The sequence below is a fragment of the Leiobunum rupestre genome, chromosome 7 (assembly GCF_980474605.1).
Source record: "Leiobunum rupestre chromosome 7, qqLeiRupe1.1.hap1, whole genome shotgun sequence".
NCBI lineage: Eukaryota > Metazoa > Arthropoda > Arachnida > Opiliones > Sclerosomatidae > Leiobunum > Leiobunum rupestre.
The window spans coordinates 6855416-6867674 of NC_143390.1; the positions used below are offsets into that span (position 1 = coordinate 6855416).

At 38.0% G+C, this 12259-nt stretch overlaps 2 protein-coding genes across 2 annotated transcripts in view; both read right to left on the reverse strand.

Moving 5' to 3' along the window:
* The window catches only part of LOC149934204 (uncharacterized), a 371814-nt gene that overhangs the window by 136463 nt on the left and 223092 nt on the right, over nucleotides 1–12259 (reverse strand). The gene's annotated exons all lie outside the window — the stretch shown is intronic.
* LOC149934207 (sodium/potassium-transporting ATPase subunit beta-like) overlaps nucleotides 1–12259 on the reverse strand; it is a 132049-nt gene that overhangs the window by 41683 nt on the left and 78107 nt on the right. Inside the window, exon 2 of the mRNA XM_090181601.1 lies at nucleotides 11279–11343. The gene's annotated coding sequence lies outside the window, so the exon portion shown is untranslated. The remainder of the gene's footprint in view (nucleotides 1–11278; nucleotides 11344–12259) is intronic.

Sequence of the window (12259 nt, forward strand, 5' to 3'; positions counted from 1 at the left end):
AAATGATGCAAAATAATGATTAAATTGTGTGAATTGTGTATTTCAATCGTGAAAAAAAAAACGTTTACTTACAAACTAGTATGGAATGAACTTTATTGTAACGTATGTATTCTTATTAAACTAATTAAATGTTGGCGTAAAATTAATTAAGTTCCGCAACAACGCGACACAATTATCCGACACGGAGTCGAGGCGGCGTTTTCCGAATCGCGCCAATCGCTATTAATAAGGATCATCCATTGAGTGCGAAACACGATTGAGTGGCTGAAACGCGACGTCGTTCTTGGTCGAAGAGTAGCGGTACAATCCAGTTTCTAAATGCAAGCGCGGCAGCTGCACATAAAACGGATCGCGTGATTGGCGAGGGGCGCGTGGTCACCGATTCTAATCTACGGCGAAAGAAACGCCGCGTTCGAGTCCTACCTTCGACGCTGCAAAAGAGCGTGGTTCGATGTAGGTTAATGAAGGTTGCGGCGGAAAATATTGAGCTGGTCCGAGTCCCGCCGTCTGGCTGCCTCCACGCGCCGAATAATAACCGCGCGCAGACCAGTTGCAACGTGTCACGCGCTTTAATAGAGTCGAGGATATTACGAAAATGGACCGTTACAGTGCGCCAATGCGAATTTAATAGGACGTGTTGTAGTGTTGTTCAGCGAGATAGGGGTATTCCACTTTGAAGACGGGGTCGTTAGAAATTAAAAATATGGAAATAAGGAGGGCGGCGAATCAAAAGAAAGACTTAAGGTTGCGACCAGCTTGTTGCGTTTCTGTTGCGTTGGCTTCTGGGTAAAATATAATGTTTACAGTGTAATAGTCCCTCTGACTTCTAGCTGGTTTATTTTTATATTTATCTTTATTTTCATTGGCGGAAATTCATGTTCTCCTTTGCACGTTAGGTAGCTCAATCATAAGCGGTTTATTTTTAATTAAATTTTAGTTGCAAAAGATGGCTTTGAACGCTGTAATCTATCCGACATAGCGCGTCTCCAGTTCCCTGCTGATAAGCGCAAGCTGGTCTTTGTGCAACCTTGGAGTAATAAAAACGTTTCGGCGATTCTAAAACATAAAAAAACACTTATTCCCATCCCTCTGCCGACTAAAAATTTGTAACGCAATCTGCAAAGGTATCACAAGGAGTGGCCATATTTTAAAAGCCGGAGTTCAGTATATTTGCACCTACAGATTTTTAAACATGGCTGCTCCTGGTGAAGTGCAGAAATGGTTAACACTTTCGCCTCGCACCCGGGTTCAATCCCAGAATGTGGCACTGGTTAAAACTCTGAGCTACTCCTTCTTCATTCTCTCCACCACTGGTTAAAGGGGTTCCCCTTTCCATAAGATCTTGCTGAGGTTAAGGGTAATAGTTGGTGTAGGGAGCCGATGACTCGCGTGTCATGAAGGGTTTGCCACCACCCTCCTACGCAGTATAACCCGGCCACCTGGATAAGGGCATTATGACTCGTGCCTAAGGTGGTGCCTTGGGTAACAGCATAATTAGCATAATAACAAAAAGTATGCAACTTACTATTGTTTTAATGCTAATGTCCTGACGGGACCTATTTATACACTGATATTCTCATCAAACTCCGATTGAACGTATAGTTTATAGTAGTTTATTTCGTCTTAGGCATATTTAAACACTAGGGGGCTCTGTGCTGAGAACTTAACGTAGTTTGCGCAATAGCTCGGAAAAACAGATCGGTGATAATTTTTCCTAATTGACATACTTATTGATTTTATGTTTCTTATGGTATTAGCCAAGCTGATAGAAGGAGAGGAAGAAGGTTGTTTCGTCATGGACACTGTACAGTGTCCACGGTTTCGTGCTGTCTAAAGACATTCTGGGCCCCCGAAACATTATTTAGTCCTAAGTGCCACGCACTTGCTCTCTAAAACTTGGACGTCGCCACCGCCGTCTTTACTATTCGCTATTGCGTTAGTATTATATGACAATAGTACTATTTTCAGGTTGTGATTTTATAATTAGTGTCCCCTAAATCCAACATAATCCTATGGCACTTACCAGTTGTTGAGTAATTAGGTTGAGTTCTAACACATATCTACTTAGGTAACCTACAGTATATTCCAAAATCAATCGATATTTTAATTTTAATATTTTCTCTGTTACACAGATTAGGATATTTCATTAAAAATAGTTCTTTTTATAAAGTAACGGGGCCTTCTTGTTTAAATGTTGCTCTTACGTCACAGTCGCTTACTTTTACAAGTCTACGAGTGCGCGCTACAGTTGTTAGAGAAATATAGGTGTTTCTAGTGCGCGTGTGAAGAATATACTTTTAAAGCTGGGTCTTGTGACTTAAGAGCAACATTTAACCAAGCTGGTCAAGACCACTTTTTACCTCTCCGAGGGGACTATGTCCCCTAGGAGGGTTTATACAATCACCGTGTCTGTCTGTGGGTCTGTCTAGCCTGCGAACGCGTTCGCATTTTCGGTGCAAAGTGTAATCACTGCGTGCGCAGTTTCTCGAGATCTCTGCGTTCGCAGTTTCTCGAAGGGTTGGCAAAACCACCGGGTGACGGTGAGCGTTAACGGATTCATTTACGGTTTGGTTTGGATGGTGTTTTTTCGCTCACCGTCGTGACGGTACGGTGTATTATGTTTTTGTAATGTTTATGCGTAGGTTGTAAGTGTTGAGATTGTTGTGTTTGTGTTTTGATGGTTGTGCATGTTGAGTGTGTTGTGTTTGTATGGGCGTTTACTCTCCAACTTCTTCCTAATGAGTGTAATGCAACCTCTCAACGTCCAATGGCAGGGTTCCTACCATTTGTACACGGTATTCGTCTTAGTATCAATTTGCGATCGCATCGGGCGGGATTTGAACCCGAGACCTCCTGCTTGACAGGCGGACGTTCTACCACAGAACCACCGACACTTGCTACGCTTTATTGAAAATTAGACCTTCAGCTTTATCGGAAGCGTATTTAATAGAGTACGAAATTTTGGTTTAATTGAAATAGAATTGAAATTGACATTATTGCATCGAAGAAATTCTAATTTAGCGTTTCTCTATTGATTAAAAACAAATGCGCCACTCAGGTTTCGAACCCAGACCATTCGGCTTGGCAGTCGAGCGCTCTACCACAGAACCACCGATAGCTGCTTAGGTTCACTGAAATTAAGACACGCATCGTAAGCATAATAGGTAATAAAGTCTTTTTTTATTAATGAATTTATGAAGGCCTAATCTGGTTTTTTTACGAATGAAATTTTAAAGGTTAAATCTTGTTTTAGCGCAGTGGCCGAGATAAGAGGGTTAAAGGGTAGACCCTGTGGGTGGTCCACTTTGTTAGTTTTTTTGTTATTTATTTACGGGTATTTTTAACGACCTATATATAGTTGTGTTAATTCAAAGGCGATAATTTACCGTTTATTGCTTTAAGAGCTGGTGGTTAGTCAAGTGGCTCTCTGTGCTTTGTTGATGGTAAGGTTTTTGCTTCTTGTAAATATATTTGGTGTGGATATTTGGATATCTACGATTTCTAACGCAGTCAATGATTTCCTGGGTGTGCGAGTCATTATATGATATTGGAAATTGGACGGCATTGGTCGTTTTCACGCGGTATGTGTCACAACGTCAACTGGAAGTCTACGAGCGTTGAAATAAAATGAGCGTTAAAGATGCGGCAAGTATTTCGTAAGCGAGAAAAATACAAATACCATCTGTAGATATTTCTTTCATTAAAATTTGCTTAGTATTATATTCAACTGATAAACATGTACTGTAAAAAGGGTTAAATTCAATTGTGCATTGTTTTAGTAAGTCTATAACTCGCTGTTGTAACTACTTAATTTATAATATTCTGAATAAATTAAACTCGATTGTTTCGTCTCAATTATTTAAATTTTATACCGGGCAGGGTTTGAACCGAGAATACGTTTTTCGTAATTAACTCTGGGGGTCGTGTCGAGAAATTAATACCACTAGGTGCATTCTTCCGAGGAGAAGTATATTTTGGCTTGCCGACTTGTTATTTTATGAAATCAACTATTGGGTTATTTTAAAGAAAATTCATGAAATAAGTTTGAGCAATATTAAAAATTATAAAAATAGATATTACATTGTTTAAAAAAATTACTTTTGGCTGTTTCATTTTTCTTTTCAGTATATAAAGGCTTTTTTTTTCAGTTGTTTCCACCAATGACCCGAAAGATGTGTTCAAACATTTTCTAGAACAGGAACCGCCCACCAAGAAAGGTTTCGAAATTGGTTCACGTTGAATTGTTAAAAGGTTAGCCCGTAATATAACTTGTATAAAGACCTCCCGTGAGAAATGTGAGTCCATTAATGAAAATCAATACAAAAACAAACATCGTAAGCTACTGAGTTGGTTGTTAAGCCCAATACGGTACACGGTGCATAAACCATAACAATATGTCAGGTTAAATTAAATTCAAAATATTCACATACCGATAATTGATTTTTCTGAATAAAAATTTATATATTTTTGTGGAACTTTACGATTACCATAAATAAATATTATACTTGATGTCCTAAAAGTCTCAACCTATTTTTCTGATCGAGATGGTGCGTAAACTATGAATTTTAATCCTCGATTTTAATACCTTAATTCTTAAGCTATGAAATTAAATATTGGGTTTAATAGCTTATAATAATCCGCTAGGCTAATACCCAAGGTACCACCTTAGGCCTAAATTATCAAGCGACTTCTAAAGCTACGCGAGCCAACAGCTCAATTCACTTTTTATCACCTTTAACCTCACCACAGCGACACCTTGAAATGCTACTTTTTATTCAACGATACATTACTCAACATACCTTGCCTCTGAAATGTACTTAGCAAAATTTCCTAGCTAAAGAATTAGCGCTTAAAATACATAATATACGTCTTTGGCAGCGTTGCCAACCTGTACGATAATTATCGTTTTGCATGATAATTTGACCTTCGGTACCATTAACGACAGCGTACGATTTCGCAAGATGTACGATAATCCAACTGTAATGAATCATTACCCAGCAGGAACTTTGTTGTAATTTCGTTTAAGGATGAACTGATTTTCACTTTTCTTCTTTACGCACAAATTAGTCACTTTTTGCCGCTTAGCTTTACTCAGCACGTTCTCGTTGGAAATCATTAGGTGCATTTGAATAACCATTTTACGCGTTGAAAGTGTTAAAGCAAGTGGCGGCTCAACGTGAAGTAGCTCTTTTTTCAAAAGATATCGAATTCAAAAAGGTGGTATTTATAGGTACCCCTCGCGTTGATTGGATCGTTTGTAAATTGGTCAATAACATAAATTCCAGCAATAGATGATAGCATAAATTGTTTTGGTCTTAGCTAAATTGTTCATACAAATTTCTTCACTAAGCCTACTTGGCCTAGGTTAAAAACGTGTTCTAGTCTTAAGTCTTTATTTATTTACAATTTTCTAGTCCCAATTATAACAATAATAGTACTAATGCCCGGGTCGTCGTTTAACAAATTAATCTTTTATATCTATTATAAAAGGAAAATATTTAAAAACATAATTTACCACAAAAATTTAAAAAGTTAAACTATTAAAGATTTATGAAACGAAGCTGCAAGTCACTGTTCGACGGCAAACTTTAAAGCAATTTTATAACCACGTGACTATTTTCGAAGGTTTCTAGCGTTTGATGGTGCTCAAATTTTTCCCAAAATAAACTTTACCCAACACACCTTGCAATTTATGCTATCGCCTATTATAAACAATATTTTTACATTATATATATAATTTAGGTTAAAGTCAACTAAATAGAGTATAAGTAACTTGTCTAACTATAGTACTCTACAAAAGGCTCTCTGACGACGTTATTATTTGACTATTTTTATTTTAAGCTTCCTTTGCCATAAATAGATGGCACCACGCTCTGCAGTTAAGTCGCGTTTTTTGAAGAATCGGATAGACTCATGGCCATCTCTAATAACAGGGGCATATTCATAACACACGTGGCAATGATAGCGCCGCCACTTGCTTCAAAAATCTTTTAAAAAATTGACAAAATATCATGTTTATGAGAGTTTTTCTAGGTGGGGTGGCGGAGTGGTTAGCACTTTCGCCTCGCAGCAAGAGGAGCCGGGTTCGATCCCAGATTGTGGCACTGGGTGAAAACTCGGAACAACTCCTTCTGCGTTGAGTTTGCAAGTCCTCTCCCCACTGGTTTAAGGGGTTTCCCCCGAGCTCTTCGGTTTCCCCTTCCATAAAAACTTGTCTAGGTTAATGGTAATAGTTAAGTGTAGGGAGCTGTTGGCTCGATCTCGTGGCATGCAGGGCTTGCCACCACCCTCCTACGCATTGTAACCCGGCCACCTGAATTAAGGGCTTCAAAAGTCGCATGATGACTTAGGCCTAAGGTGGTGCCTTGGGTATTAGCCTAGCTGATTATTATATTTAGTAGGGTTTTCAAACGTACGATAAATCTTCCGAAAATATGATAAGATTTGGTTGTTCGTACGATAAATCTTCCGAAAATATGATAAGATTTGGTTGTTGGTACGATAAATCTGCCGAAAATATGATAAGATTTGGTTGTTGGTACGATAAATCTACTTAATAGGGTTGACAACGCTGGGCTTCGGTCCCACCTAATCATAGTTATTTAACGAGATAACTCCCAAACAGTTGACCAGATTAAAAGAACGACATTTACATTAATAGTGGATAATATACATCTTACGAATCTGTTCCAATGCGCCGAATCCCATTCGACCGAAAAATCCGCACTTCTCCGGGTTAAAGGGAATATAACCTGCAAAGCAATCTTTATGGAAGACCCCTTCTATTTTTCAAATTTCGCTGTACAGTGGCGCCAAACATTTTTAAAGCGAAAGCCAAGAGCGGTCAGAGCTGCAAGCGTTGGTGTTCCACACCAAATACCTGAGGTTATATTCCCTTTAAGGATTCGGTTTTATCCATTTCAGCATCTGTCAGAACAGCATGTAGTGTTACCTAACCTAACCTAACCTCACCTGGCCACACCCAACCTAATCTAACAGACTTAAAAATATATTAAAACGCTTCCCTAAAAATCAAAGGGAGTAGAAAGAAAAACTAATTTTTTTTTGCGGTCGCTCAATTGTGAATATTGCGTCGGTTGATTAGAAAAATACAAAACCCGCCTTGGGCTAATTTCATCAAAAACATTGGCGGAATTCGGTCGAATGGGATTCGGCGCAATGCGAAGATACGCCTCTTACGAGGGAAGTTTACATCATGGCCATTTAAAATGAAACATGTATCTTTGCAGGCTCGAGGCCGTTTTCAATGGGCTCGATTTTTTCACGGAAAAACCATTACTGGCAAACATTTACCACCTATTTTACTTCGCCTGAGGACGTAATATTCAAAAGTATACCACGTTAGGATCTTCACTGATTTATAAAACATATTTTTTGTCGTTTTAATGGTTATAGAAAGTCATTGTAGGTCGTATTTCATCTCGATCAATTTTTCCTTCCGATACGTATTGCGAAAAATCAATAAATATCTCAACCAAAAACATTAGTGGCGTAGGTTGATGTTCACTTCTTGGTAAGGAATATATTATACAGGGTGTCCGGAATTGCTCTGACTGGGCATTTTTCTCAAAAACTACAGGAATGCAGTTGCGAAATTAGGGTATTATTGCTAATATGGGAATGCTTCCATTTTTTTTCTTCAGGACCAATCGGAAATTATTTTCACGTTATTCAAAAAATTTATTTAATGAGAAAGTTGTAGAGAATTATCGAAAATGTACAATAAAGCTAGTTTCATTGAAAAATACCCCTTTTTCACCGAGATACGAGGTTTGTAGGTAAACATCAGAAATGGCTTAAATCAGTCATGGTTTTAAAACAAAAGGATATTTTTATTCATCCAAAAATTAATTGAGGCCTACAGTAGTTAAGGTCTCAATATTATATTTTAATTATTAGGCCTCCTAATAAAACATTTCCTTTGGCTTTTGTACAAAAGTAGGTTTTTTAATTAGTATTTAAAGCGAAATATTTCCGTTTTAAAACCATTCTCTAACGATTTTGAGTCTAATCAGGTATACCTCTTTATTCTCGTGACAGCACGTTTATATGGTAGAGTTCTATTATGGATATGCCAATCGTAATGCTCATAGAGTTAGTGACTTGTTTAGTACTTGCTATCCCGGGAAGAGACCGTTCTTTTTATTCATCCAAAAGCACAAAACTTATAAGTGAGGTTCTTTGATTCCTCCGTTCTCCGCGATACAGGTTTCGGCACGATGGGCCATCTCTTGAAACGAGGGTGCAATCACATCAGAAGTGAGAATTCCCAAGGCTGCAATGATTCGTGTTCGTAAATCTTCGATGCTCGCAACAGGTGTCTCGTAAACTCGTTCTTTGATGAAACCCACAAAAAATAGTCCATCGGCGTTAGGTCTAGAGCCCTCGGAGGCCATTGAACGGGAGCGTTTCTACCAATCCAACGCGGAGGGAACTTGTTGTTCAGATGCTCCGCAACACCTCGAAGTTGATAGGGTGACGCACTGTCATGTTGGTACCATAGTGATCAGTGGATTGTCGTGTAACGCGCCTGCTACTTCGTTCTGTAAAAGCTCCAAGTTAATTTGTCCGTTAAGACGATTTGGAAGAAGAAATCGGCCAATCACTCGATCCCCAAGCCAAGGCTCCTGACATAACATTTCATCTAAATTTTTATTTGGGGTGGAAACCCCAGTGGGGATTTCCATCACTTCACTTGCCGTATTTTGCCCGTTGAAAGCCCATCTCTCGCGAAGGAACAATCTTTGTTCACCAGAATTTGATTGAGGGAATTTGGGTTCTCATCAGATATAATCATAAGCCAATTACAGATATCATATCAACGTTCCGTATCTCCTTCGTCCACATCTTGGTGGACGACCACTTGAAACGTATGGAAGTGGTGTACGCGAAGAGTGTTCCACGTGTAGTACTTTTGGCAGACCAAGATCCTCACTTGCGCCTCTAACGCTTGCTCAAGGATATGTAGTAAAGTAGGCCAGAAAGCAGCCTTCTAATCGAGGTTTTGACGACCTTCTCCAGGGAATCTGGAATTGACGTATCTGTTGTTATTGAAGTCGCGAACAGCTCCAAGGTCGGTGTTGTGGCTTGGTCTCCTGTCAGGATACCGAATACTAAACAAATCACTAACTCTGTGAGCATTACGATCGGCACCTTCGTAATACAACTCTACCATCAAAGCACGCTGTTCACGAGAATAAACTGGCATAATTGATTAGACTCAATATCGTTAGGGAATGTTTCTAAAACGGAACGATTTTGCTGTAAATACTAACCCGGCTTTTGTACAAAATCCAAAGGGTATGTTTATTAGTAGGTGTAATAATTAAAACGAAAATTGAGAACTCAAAGAGTAGGCCTGAGTTAATTTTTGGATGAATAAAAATATATTTTTGTTTAAAAAATAACCATTTAAGTAATTTCTTACCTTCACGTACCAAACTAAAAAATAATGCCTCCAATGCCGACATTTTTTAATCGCCACGTATCTCCGCGAAAAATTAGTCTCTTTCAATGAAACCAACATTATTGTACATTTTCAATAATTATCTACAACTTTCTCATTAAAGGTTTTCTTCTAACACTTTCCCGTCAAAAAATATATTTTTTTAAACGTGAAAACATAGAAACTACCGGAATTGAAGGCCCTGCCTTTGTACGTGCTTTACTAAGATAACACGGGCAAAAGGTTCTCCCTACATTTCCGGTTATCGCTGGTCCAATCAAAAAAAAGCTTTGGAAATGATGGCCAATTAGATTCAAGCGGAAATGAACGGAGAACCTCTTGTAGTTTCTATGGTGAAAATAAATTAGAATTTTTCTGAAAATTTCAATATAAAGCGTTTCCATATTAAAAATAATAACCTGAAAATTTCGTCACTCTAACTCTTGTAGTATTTGAGAAAAATTCCCAGTCAGAGCAATCCCGAACAACCGGTATATGGTAGTCATTTGCTTCCGTAATTGTTTGTGGCCATTGAAGGATTTGTATTCTGGAAATTAGGGTTTTTTAAGGTACAAGACTGTAATTGGTTTTACATGTCGTTTGCAAGCTTAAGCCATCCATGCTTTTATAGCTGACACTATTTTTACGTTTCGTTACGGTCTCCATTAAACTAGAGGTGTGTCGTGATATCAAATAAATGTTGTTAAAGCAATTTCAATAGAAATCACGCGATCACAATCTGAAATTATAGTTTAATTCTTTTCTGAAAGTAAAACTCTGGAATACAGTTTCTGGAAACGCTAGAGCCATCTGGTGGCATATTTCACCCGAGAGGCTGATCACATCAAAGTTGCCCGTACACCGATTACACGGAGTTTAAAGGTTATGCCAAGATTACGTACTCTTTAGGGGAAGCGTGTACACCGAATACGACGAGATTACCTACTCATTGCATACAGATTACCTATTCATTAAGGGAAGCGTGTACATCGATTACACCGAGATTACCTACTCATTGCGTCCAGATTACTTATTCATTGAGGAAAGCGTGTACACCGATCATGACGAGATTACCTACTGATTGCACCCAGATTACCTATTCATTAACGGAAGCGTGTACACCGATCACGACGATATTACCTATTCATTGCATCCAGATTACCTATTCATTAATTGAAGCGTGTACACCGATCACGACGAGATTACCTACTCATTGCACCCAGATTACCTATTCATTAACGGAAGCGTGTACACCGATCACGACGATATTACCTACTGATTGCACCCAGATAGCCAATTCATTAAGGGAAGCATGTACACCGACCACGACGAGATAACCTACTCATTACATCCAGATTAGCTATTCATTAAGGAAGGCGTGTACACCGATCACAACGAGATTACCTACTCATTTCATCCAGATTACCTAACCATTAAGGGAAGCGTGCACACCGATCACGACGAGATTACCTACTCATTACGGAAAGCGTGTACACCAATTACACCGAGATTACCGACTCATTACGGAAAACGTGTACACCGATTACACCGAGATTAACTTCTTAGTACAAGAAGCATGTACACCGATTACGACGAGATTAAGAACTCATTACGGGAATTGTGTACATAGATTTCGCGAGGAAAAATTACATTTGAAAATATGTATTCTTTATTTTAATTATAAAATTTCTTATATGGGAATATGATAAATATTTTTTAAAGTGTTCTAAATACACAGTTCAAACATTAAAATTAGAATAATTTTAATTTATTTTGTTTAGTTTATTATAAATATTGCAATAAAGTACTTGCCTTATTTTCCATGCCATAAATCACCCTCTCGTAGTGTCTTCGCCAAAATTCGTTGCATTTTTTTTCTAAAAAAATTAAACAACTTTAATAAAAGCAATTTGAAAAAAATATTTATTACCAAAATATCCAAGATCGAAATAAAAATTACAAAAACATAGTTTTCAATCACATTTCTAATTTCAAACAAACACGTAAGAAACAGAAATTACAAGTTGGCAAGCCAAAATATACCTCTCCTCGGAAGAATTGTCCCTAGTGGTATTAATTTATCGAGATAACCCTTAAAGATATATCTCCGCAATTTAGAGTTATTTGTTAAAAATATTAACCCATTTCTATCCCGCCCGGTATAAAATTTTAATTATAATTAAAATAATTGAGACGAAACGACCAATTTTAATTTATTCAGAATATCATAAGTTAAGTAGTTACAACAGTAAGTTAGACGTACTATAACAATGCACAATTGAATTAAACCCTTTTACAGAACAAGTTTATCAGTTAAATATAATACGAAGCAAATTTTAATGAAAGAAATATCTACAGAGGCTTTTTGGAATTACTCTCTTACGAAATACTTGCCGCATCTTTAACGCTCATTTTATTTCAACACTCGCCCTTGATGAAGATACCGTAGATATCTGGTAGTGGACGACTCGTTCACTTCCTGTTGACGTTGTGACGCATACCACATGAAAAAGACCAATGCCGTCCAATTTCCAATATCATATAATGACTCGCACACCCAAGAAATCATTGACTGCGTTAGAAATCGTAGATATCCAAATATCCACACCAAATGTATTTACAAGAAGCAAAAACCTTACCATCAACAAAGCACAGAGAGCCACTTGACGAACCGCCAGCTCTTAAAGCAATTTACGTTAAATTATCTCCTTTGAATTAACAGAACTATATATAGGTCGTTAAAAAAGTGGACCACCCACAGGGTCTACCCTTTAACCCTCTAATCTCGGCTGA